General features: G+C 53.8%; 1 protein-coding gene across 1 annotated transcript in view; it reads right to left on the reverse strand.

Annotated features, from left to right (window-relative positions):
• The window catches only part of TRPV4 (transient receptor potential cation channel subfamily V member 4), a 38,394-nt gene extending 27,761 nt beyond the window's left edge, over window positions 1-10,633 (reverse strand). Inside the window, exon 1 of the mRNA XM_023521911.1 lies at window positions 10,543-10,633. The gene's annotated coding sequence lies outside the window, so the exon portion shown is untranslated. The remainder of the gene's footprint in view (window positions 1-10,542) is intronic.

Below are 10,633 nucleotides of genomic sequence, written 5' to 3' on the forward strand. Positions count from 1 at the left end.
CCCCCCGAGTCCAGTGAGCAAAGCTGGGCTACCGCTCTTATTTTGTAGCTGAGGAAACTGAGGCTCCGAGGGGCCACCCAGGGAGTGAATGGCCTCTGGATCCTAAGCCTGGATTCCTTGCACACCACACCACCCAAGTATGTGTACACACCAGAGCATGCACACACACGCGCGCGCGCACACACACACACGGACTGCTGGGCTGCTCTGTGGTAATTCCTTCCCCAAACACTGCCCTGTTCTTTGTGGCTAGGGAAAGAGTTCACTCCCTGTTCTAATTTGCCCTTTAGGCTGTAATTACACATTCCAAACCCTTGCCAGACTTAGGAGGGAAGGAGGGGTGCAGGCGGGAGAGGCTGAGTCCTCGTGTGCGTCCCCTCCGCATGCGAACGTCCTGTATGCTTATGCATGGCGCCAGGCGAGCATCAGGGACTCACCCCAGCACACTGATGCGTGAGCATGAACATCCCCGCCCGCAGTATCACCACTGCATATTCATTTAAAGCAGCAAATTCCAAATGTTTTTGTTTTAAGCACCCAAACCCTTTGTTTGACTATATATACTAAATCATAGTACACGCACAGATGGTACTTGTGGCAGGAGACACAGAAGGGGGATCTGAATCCCAGGGCCCATGGAACAGGAGTAGAAACCATTCATCCATTCATTCGACAAAAACTTATTGAGCACCAACTGTGTGCCAGATACTGGGCAGAAATCCCTGCCCTCCTGGGGCTGACCATCTAGCGGAAAAACAGTAAACAGCCAGATGGAGCAATAAGCAGAGTCATGCCCAGTGGTGCTAAGAGCTGTGTAGACCAGAAGGGCTCGAGAGTGGATGAGTTAAGAGATGCAGAGGCCTCAGACGGGTGAGGAGACACAGGGCTGAGCCAGGGTCCTCTCTGCCCCTGAGAGAGGCTCCAGGCTCTCCAGACACAGGGCCATCTGGAAGGTCACGCGTTCTGCTCCGACAGCCCCAGAGGGTTCAGTTAGGGCAGCCAAATCCACCCCACACCAGGTGGGAGCTAGTGGGGCATGGAAAGAGTGTGCGTTTTGACGTCAGACACATCAGGAGGTGGGTTCCCAGGCCCTTCGCTCATTAGACGGTGAGCCTGAGCAAGGTACTCAGCCTCTCCGAGCCTCACTTCCCTCACCCACCGGTGGAGATCCTAACTGGGTTATTGTGAGAATTACATACCTTGAGTCAAGCACCTGGCACAAAGTAAGTCCTCGGTAAACTGCAAATTCCATGACTAAGTGAGAGGCAGGTGTCTTCTCTCTTCGAACCCCAGATTCAATGGGGGTCTCTGGCTCCACCCCCTGCCCTGCCCCGCACTGCACAGGGTGGAAGGGCCCATCCTCACCTCACCGGGACTCCATGGCTTTGCCTGATCTCATGGAAACCCTGGCACATACTTGTCAAATCCCATCCTTCTGATTACGTGATCAAGGAAAGCTGCTTAAATCTGAGGGCAAGTTTGGGCGTGCGTGTAAGGGCTGCTCCGCCCCGGGGGAAGAATTCTAGGGAGCTGGTTCTTCCTGGCTCCCTTTCACCTGGAATCAATTCACTCCAACAGGCATCTGTTGAGTGCCACCTGTTTGCAGGGCACCCGGTAGCATAAAAGAGTGGAACCCCATGCAAGAATCTAGGAGAGAAGGCGGATGGCTTTTCCCTACTCTGGGCCTTTGCCCGGCTGTTCCCTCTGCCTGGAACTCTTCCTCTACTGGCTAATTCCCTTTCTGCATGTCTCGTCTCAACCAGCACTTCCTGTATATGGCCTTCTTGGCCCTCCAGTCTAAACCAACAGCCTGGTGGTTTCCTCTCAGAGCAACACGTGTCTCCCTTTAGAGCACTTTTCATGATGAAATTTTTATATTTACATGTATTATTCTTTGATTCGACTTCTCTCTTCTCCAGAGTTTTAGTTCCATGAAGTAGGGACTATTTTGTGTCTGCCATCCCCCCAGCATTTAGCACCGTGCCGAGGCAGAATGGGGCATTAAAAAACATTTCCTTTCTTAAACTGTAAGACCAGGGGCTTCTGACATTCCAGGACGGTGCAGGCAGGAGAAAGAGACATTCATCCTGATGGGGACAGGGAGAGGCCGCCAGGAGGAGGGATGTTTGGACTGGGGCTTGACAACGGGCAGGAGGGCAGAGGAGACAGCAGGTCAAACTGCGGAGAGGAGCAAGTACGGGAAGGACTGAGGAACGGTGCAGCCTGAGGCATTGGGAGAAGAAAAGTAGGAAGGAAAAATAGACAGGTGAGTAGGTAGGGAGGAGGCAGACCAGGCGGAAGGGCTGAGGCTCCCAGACAGACCCAGGACACTTCTTCCTCCCCGCATCCTGGGGCTCCTTGTCCAATCTGTGGGGCCCCGTTTCCTACAGTACTCTGGAATATGCACGACTGTCATTCTAGATCAGTTGGAGGGTGACATGGGTGGGGGAAGGGACTAGGAAGAGGGGACACTGAGGTTCACTGATGTCGGAGAGAAAACACAAACACAAGCCCTGTCCAACCCCCCATGTTCTAGGTGGGAAGAGTGGAGTCGCGCACCCAATGTTGCCCAGCTCCTAAGAGGCATAAGTAGGATTAGAACCTGTGTGGCACCAGGACCTGTGCCTTCAATGAATACTTTACAAGAACCAGGGGACTTCAGAAAGGAAGGGTGGAAGGAAGGGGCGAAGGAAGTAGTGCAGGGTAGGTGGAGGGACCACTGCCCAGGAGGCAGACTGCCAGCTATGTGACCCAGCTATGTGACCCAGCTATGTCACCTAGCCTTCCTGTGCCTCGGTTTCCTCACTGTAGATGCTGATGATCCTAGCACCCGCCCCAGGGGACTGCTGTGAGGGTTAGATGAGATAGTCTGTAAAATTCTGAGCCTGGCAGTACATCCTTTACATGCACTCAGTAAAGGATGGCTGTTGTTGGCGTCACCATTATCATTATATTATTATTGTTAGAGGACAGATGAACAAACTGACCGAGGCCCAACGAAGGCATGACTGCCAAGGAGGGTGGAGTGGCTGGGCCCAGAGACTGGCATCCAGCAGCCACCTCGGAACAGCAGCTGCTGGAAGCTCAGCCCCTTGGCCAAATGAAACTTCCTGCCAGCCAGGATCCCCAGCCCCTGGCAGGCGGTAGCCGCCGAGGGCATCATGCCATGCCAGGCCCCATCCCTGGCCAGCCTGTATTTACCTAGCAGGTCTCGGCCTATCCTGCTTCCTGTTTGCTGCACAGTGGCCGTCTGTCCAGGACAGACAGAGCCGCAGTGTCCTGTCGGATCCCCTCACTTGGGAGGGAGCCCCTCCTCAAGCTCACTCCGCCCAGACGGGGCAGGGCTAGGGTGACTCACCAGGCCTACAGAGGGCAAGGCCAGTGTGGCTATGGCAAAGATTCGGTGGCTGGGGGATTCGACAGTGCATAAAAATATCCCCCTCCTGAGCCTTCGTGGGCACCCATGCACATTCCAGGGTCCCCAGCCCCAGAGTGGGAGCTACCAAGAGGTAGTGCGGTTCAACAGTTTAAGGGCACACACGATGCAACACTAAGGCCGCATACGATAGGATTCCATTTACATGAAATGTCCAGCACAGACAAATTCATAGAGTCAGGAAGCAGATGCATGGTTGCCAGGAGCTGGGGACAGGGCAGTGGCGGGCAACGACTGCTGAGGGGCATGGGTAACTTTTTGAGGTGATGAAAATGTTCCAGAACTAGATAGTGGCGTTGACTGCACAACTCTGTATACATTGAAAAACCACTGAATGGTACACTTTGAAAGGGTGAGTTGTATGGTATGTGAATTACATCTCAATAACCCTTTCTGGCTTCGTGTCCTTGGGCAAGTGGCTTCCTCTCCCTGAGCCTCAGTTTCCTCAGTGACACATGGAGCGTCATGGGGATCAAACACACGTCAAGGGTCTGGCACACAGCAGGGGCTCAAGGCCATGTGGCCCCTGCCCCAGGCGGCTCCAGCTCCTTCTGGGCCTGTCCACGCTCCGCCCCACCCGTCAGAGCACAACCCCAGGAGCCCACCCCCGACTCTAAGTGCCATGCTACTCAGCTCCAGGCCAGGATGGGGAGGCCTCGGATCCTTAGCAGCCCCTCCTCTCTGGCCCAGTCCTTCTCCTGGAAGACAGTCACAGCCATGGAGAACCACCACCCCCCTCCATCCCCGCCAGAGAGGACCGTGTAGCCTCATGAACCACCCAAAGCAGCTATGTTCTGATCCCCACCTGCCACTCGCTGGCCGGCCTTGAGCAAGTCACTTCTCTCTGGTTCTCAGTTTCCTCATCTGTAAAATGGTGAGGGGCGAGCCTGCATTGCTTTGTAAATTTTTTGTTGGACTTGACATGCACGCTTTAAATAAAAAAATAAGATGATAGCCCCTACACCAAGGAACCTGTCGTGAGGATTAAAAGTGATAATTCAAGAGTTTAAGGCGGTGCCTGATGCAGAGTGAGTGAGCACCAAATGGCAGCTGCTGTTTCTTTGTTGTTGATGGTGCCTCAATTGATAGCTGTGGAGACGAGGCCCAGGGAGGGCAGAGCAGGCACTGAAACCCAGACTTCCCGGCTCCAAAACCTGGCTCATGACTCTGTTGGGAGAAAGGGTTTTTTCACCACCTCATTTCCATCCCTTGCCACCTCTGGGAGGCTGTCAGGACAGGCACTGGCCCATTTCCCAGCTAGGAGGCTGAGGCCTAGAGGGGACAGGACCCCACCCACCCATACATACATACAAGCCTCCACTTCATTCCCCGGTGCAAAACCTCCGGTTTATCATGTCAGAGGGAAGAGCAGAAACCATGGAATGAATGGGTCAGGCAGGAGCCTGGAAAAGGAGCCTGGGGCAGCAGAAAATCAGGCTGAGGTCCTCCCTCTGGCCCAGCCACCCTCGCCTATGCCAGCAGTAGGCTGTTGTCTCTGGTTAACTGCCTAGAATTAGGCTGAGGCCAGTGCCTGAAATTCCACCATCAGCAATGCCTGCCCTCATTGGTACATTTCACACGGCGCCTTCTATCTGTTTTAATCCAAATAATATCTCTAGAAGTTAGATATTATTGTCTCCATTCCCGGATGAATAAACTAAGCCCAGGAGAATGGAAGTGGGGGAGTGACATTTATCCAACACCTACCATGCTCCAAGCACTTTCACGTTTTCTTCCCACATGAGGTAGGCATCGCTGTTACCCCATTTCATAGGTGAGCAAACTGAGGCTCGGAGAGACCAAGAGATCCTGCAGAGGTTACTGCTCATCAGGAAGGGAATCTGGCTAGTATTCCAACCATCTGCTTTTACACCCATTCGAGTTCATCCCTTTGGGGTCTAAGAAGCCTTCTCTCTGGGGCCACTCTTCTAAATGCCATGCCCCATGGAACTCACAGGATAGTTGGCACGGTGGTGAGGGGCTGAAATGCCACAGGCAGACAAACTTGGAGTCTGAATCTTGGCTTCGCCACTTAGTTTCTGTGTGACCCCAGGCAAATCCCTTCACTCACTCTGAGCCCGTTTCCTTATTTCTATAAAAGATTGCATTACAGCACCCACCGCTGGGTTGCTTAATCATCGTGGGTGTCAGGGCCTCATAAAGTGCAGCCCCAAAGGACTGCTAGTGGAATGATGGGAACTTGGACGCGAGCTCCAAGAGGGCAAGGCCCTCTTCTCTTCCTGTCACCACTGAGTCTCAAGTGCCTAGAACAGGGCCTGGCACATAGTTGCTGCTCAAGACATAGTTAATGAATGACCACATCAATGAATCGATGAACAAATGAACTCATGATACAAATGAAAGGAGTCAAAGACAAGCTTCGTCATTCTCCCCAGGGCAGACAGATCTCCATAGCAGAACCTCTACCCAACTAACTAGCTAACTTCCTTCCTCCCATCCTCGAACACAGCAGACCCCAACCTTTTTGGCACCAGGGACCGGGACCAGTGCTCCTATGAGAATCTAATGCCTGATGATCTGAGGTGGGGCTGAGGCCGTGATGCTAACTCTGGGGAGCAGCTGTAAACACAGACGAGAGTTAGCTCGCTTTCCCGCCACTCACCTCCTGCTGTGAGGCCCGGTTCCTAACGGGCCACGGACCAGTACTGGTCCACGACTCAGGGGCTGGGAACTCCTGCTCTAACAGATCATTTATTGAGCCCCTACTATGAAACCCAATACTCTCCTGTGAAAGAGACAGCTATCATGAGTCCATTTTGCAGATAAGGACACTAAGGCTCAGAGAGGCCAGGTCACTTGCCCAGGCTCAATCAGTCTCAGAGCCAGAGTGTATCTGAGCAGGTGATATCTTCTGACACCCCTGCCTTATTGATCTGTCTATCCAACTACTCATTCTTTCCTTCCTTCTTTCATTCATTCACCATGGCTACACGTAAGACCAAGCCCCTCCTTTTATGCCAAAGGAAGATAGGAGTGAATCAGGACAAAGGGTCCTTTCCTGAGGTCAGCTGGCCGCTTGCCTGCTGGGGTCTCCCCAAGCCTGTGGGGCCCATCCAGGGTGTATGTTGGAATTGCCTCCACGACACATATACACTCGAGGAGCTGTCCCAGAAGGTGGTCAGCCCTCCCATTCAGCTGGGTGGAACCTAGGCTCCTCCACCCTCAGGAAAAGCAGGCACCCGTTGAGACCAAGCAGCCCTTTGTGTCGGGGCAGGCAGGGCGGGCAGGCAGGCAGGGCAGCCGTTACTCACCACCAAAGAAAAATAAGAGTACTCCCACTTGGTCAATGGCCTGCCTGTCACCCCCCTCTCCTGCCCCACCTCCTGTGGCCTTTCCTGTCCCCTGACCTCATCTGGAACAGACTTGAGAGCATTTATGGAAGGCCTCCTATGCCCCTGGCATGGTCTCTGTGACCCACCCTCATTGATGAGGAAACCTGCCCAGAGAGGTGGGGCGACCTCCTTGGGGTCACACAGCCAGCAGTGACCAGGGCTCAGGGCAGAACGACGAAGCTGATGATCAGGAAGGGGCTCAGAGGTAGGAAGGAAGTCAAAGTCACAGTGAAAATAAAGGTCTGGCCACCCTTCCTCATTCCTGCCAGCCAGGGTGTCAGCTCACAAGATCCAAGGGCACCCAAGGCAGGAGCTCTGCCTGAATCCCCCTCATGCTGGCAGAGCTCTCTGACTTCCAGCAAAGCCCAGGTGGCAGACCCAAGAACAGAGAGATTAAACCACTTCCTGAGGTCACACAGCAGCAAGTGACAGAGCTGAAATGTGAACAGAGGTGGGTCAGACTCCGAGAGGGGTGAGTCCAAGGTGGCTTTCCAGGAAGGAAGCTAAGCCAGTCAGCGGGCTTTTCAGGAACCCAACGGGACCAGAGTCACTCAAATCTGGCTTCCAGGTCCAGCTCTGCCATGAGCCAGCGGGGCAACCCTGGGCAAATTTATTCTCTCTCTGAGTCTGTTTTCTCAACTATAAAATAAGAGTCAGCCTTCTCGCCCCTGCCCACCCCTAGTGGAGGTGAGGCTATGATGCCGCTAAAGTGAATATCAGGTGCTAGACATTGCTTATAAACTAAACAGTCAATGTTACACTGGAGACAGCCCACAACCCCACAAAGCAGGCACTATCATCGCCCCTGTTTTCAGATGAAGAAACCGAGGCCCTAGGAGTGAGAGAACTTACTGGAAGCTGGGATTTGAACCAGGTGGCCAGGTTCCATCCCTAGAGTTTAAGCATTAAATCAGGAAAGTAGGAAACGCTGATGGCTCCTGGTACTCACTTGATGCCTGTAAATATTTCATGGCTGAAAGGCATCATCCTTTGTCCAGATACAACTCTAGCTTTGCCCCTGCTACCCTCTGCCCACCTACCTGGCAAGGGGTGCTCTATGCCCTAGGGATGAGCTGGAGGAAAGCATGCCCCAGAAAAGGCCGAGGGACAGGGTGAGGAAGAAGATGGTGCTTCAGAGCCCTGTCATGTGTCTTGATTGTCCCTGCAAAGTGAGAACCGAGGGCCCCACTTGAAAGATGTGGAAACAGGCTCAGTGAGGCCAGGTGACTAGCTCAGCCTTCCTGGTGAGGGCGCAGCAGGCCTAGGGTTTAAGCCCAGCCCTATCTGAATAGTTCAGGTTCTTATCTCTATACTACAGAGCATCTTCCCCACGACTCTGGGCCCAGACAAACCAGGAAAAGCCACTTTGGAAGTAAAGGACATGAATTTTGATATTAGACCCAGAATTCCAATTCCAGCTCTGCCCCTTCCCAGCTAAGAGACCCTCGGCAACTTCACTGCTCAGACCTCAGTTTCTCTTTCTCAAAAATAGGTACAATCATAGTTTTGTATCCAAACGTGCGAAGAGTGTTTGGCTCAGTGCCTGGCACATAGTAAGTGCTCAATAAATGCTTACCACCATCATCATGACCACTAATGCAGCCCAGGCTTGGCGGAAGCTGGACAGAAACTTGCACCCAGAGTTCAGAGCGACAGCTGTGGGGCCCAGGACCACAGATATCTCGAGAGATCTGAATTAATCTTTAACAGGTAAATTCCGCTCCGAATTAGTGATGCAGAGCATTCCAGAGGGCTGGCTGGCATAAAATGTTCTCTTGGCTCCCCAGATCCTGTGTGTAACAAGAAGAAAAGCTGGGTCCCTAAGACTTGGGGAGGGGCCGGAGCATCTTTCCTGGAGTAAAATGGAGGAAACTGAGGCAGACAGCAGGCCAGGGGCTTATGAGGGGTGGAGAAGCCCACTCCATGTGGACCTCCCCTTCCAGGAGTAGACAAGGGAGCTCAAAGGACTCAGGCCCTCTCAAAATGATGTGTTCAGTCACTCAACAGGGCAATGGCGATTTACTGAGCACCTACTATGTGCCAAGCACAGTGAGACCAATCTTGCGCGTTCCTCTCCCTCCTAATCTCCTTTCAGCGGCCCTTCTCCAGTCCCCACCTGGGGCCTCACATCTCACACCTGGAGGACTCCTCAGGCCTGCAACCGGCCTCCCTACCTGGCCCCCACTCTGCAGCCAGAGGGACCTTTCCAGAGCACACATCCAGCATGGCTCTCTCAGCCTGGACTTTTAGGGTTTCTGGGTCTGACCTAGCCCCTGCCTATCTGATCACTTGCCCTTCCTGTTCACGCCACACACTCCAAACAGAAAGGTTTCTCAGCTCTACAAACCCCAGGCTTATTCACCTACTTACTCCATTTCAAAATGACTGCACCTGGTTTTACAAACGTGAACCCGAATGACCCATGAGTGTGCTATTTGCCATCCGTCTAAGGAGCCTCCACTCTGATTTACCAATAAAGGTGGGAAAGAAGGCTTCCCATGGTTATTCAAACAGAATGAACTGGAGAAATGTGGGAATGGGCAATTACCTTTTTTCACTCCTTTCCATTAAGATGATGTTTGCGGCCACGACCACCAGGACAAGCATGGTAAAGGCTGGTGCTCAGCTCCGAGCGAACACCAGGCAAGGTGCAGCTCTCCTCACAGGGCGTCTGTCCTCATGAGAGCCCGGGGGTGGCCCCACAGACAGCTAGAGGACTAGCTCAAGGCCACAGTAGTGCGGTGGCAGAGCGGGAATTTGAGCTCACATGGGCCCCACTTTTAACCTCGCAGATGACGAGGTCCTGACCCTTCGACCTGACCTCTCTAAAGAGGCAGTCACCAAATTATCCCCCTGTCCTTCCCGAGAGTGAAAGTTGCAAAACCGAAATCCTCGAGAGACTCTTAGTGTCCCAGAACAAAGCTCACTCATGATATCTGCTTAGAATTTCAGGGGTTCACGCCTCAACCCCCCACTGCCTCTCAAGGCCCCTTTTTAGTTGCTGAGCCATAACAGCCACGGGCCCACCTCCTCCCCATCACTTCCAGGGCACTCCTCTTGGGTACCAGGCAGGGAGGGCTTTGGAGCCAGACGGCCCTAGGTTTAAATTCCATGTGACTACCTCCCAGATCCGAGCTTCAGTTTCCTTATCTGCAAAATGGGTGGTGTTTTAAGTAGCTCAAGCAATGTGTCTGTGTTTCATTTCTCCAGGCAAGTAGGGCGCCTGGGAGGTCTCTCCCTGTCCTCGGGACTTCACAGAGTCTCCCCGCAGAGCTGGAGGTTAAAGATTTTCCTGCCTCTGGAGGGAAGAGTCATCTCTCTGGGACTCAGTAACTAAAACTGGCCTTTGGAAGTTCCAGACTCTCAGTTCCCTCCAGCTTCCTCAGAGATTCCAGACCAACCTCAGGACCCCCAACTCCCTCTTCCAAGCACCCCAAAATAGGAATGCCACCACACCAAGGTGGCTGCCGGGCTTCCTGGGTTTGGTTCCTTAGCTTGGATCTCGGGCACCCGGGACCTTCCTCCTCGAGACCTGCAACCCCAGGGCCCACATTGGCTCCCATTTCACAGATGATAAAACTGAACCCCAAGGAAGTGGTGGGTGCCCGGCCCAAGGGCACCCAGCAGGGCCCCGCGCCTCCTGCGCCCCAGGAGAACCTTTGGAGCCTCCGCGACGTCCCCAGGAGCGCGAGGGGACTTCGTCTGGGCCCTCCCTCCCCTGGTCCCTGCCCCGAGAGCCCAGGCTACACTCACCTCCGGGTGGGCGCAGCGCGGGTGGCCGGGAGCGGGGCGCTTCCTGAATCCCGGCGGCCCCGGCCAGGCGCCCGCTGCTCCGCGGCGTCTC

Source organism: Pteropus vampyrus, unplaced genomic scaffold (genome assembly GCF_000151845.1).
Source record: "Pteropus vampyrus isolate Shadow unplaced genomic scaffold, Pvam_2.0 Scaffold322, whole genome shotgun sequence".
Lineage (NCBI taxonomy): Eukaryota > Metazoa > Chordata > Mammalia > Chiroptera > Pteropodidae > Pteropus > Pteropus vampyrus.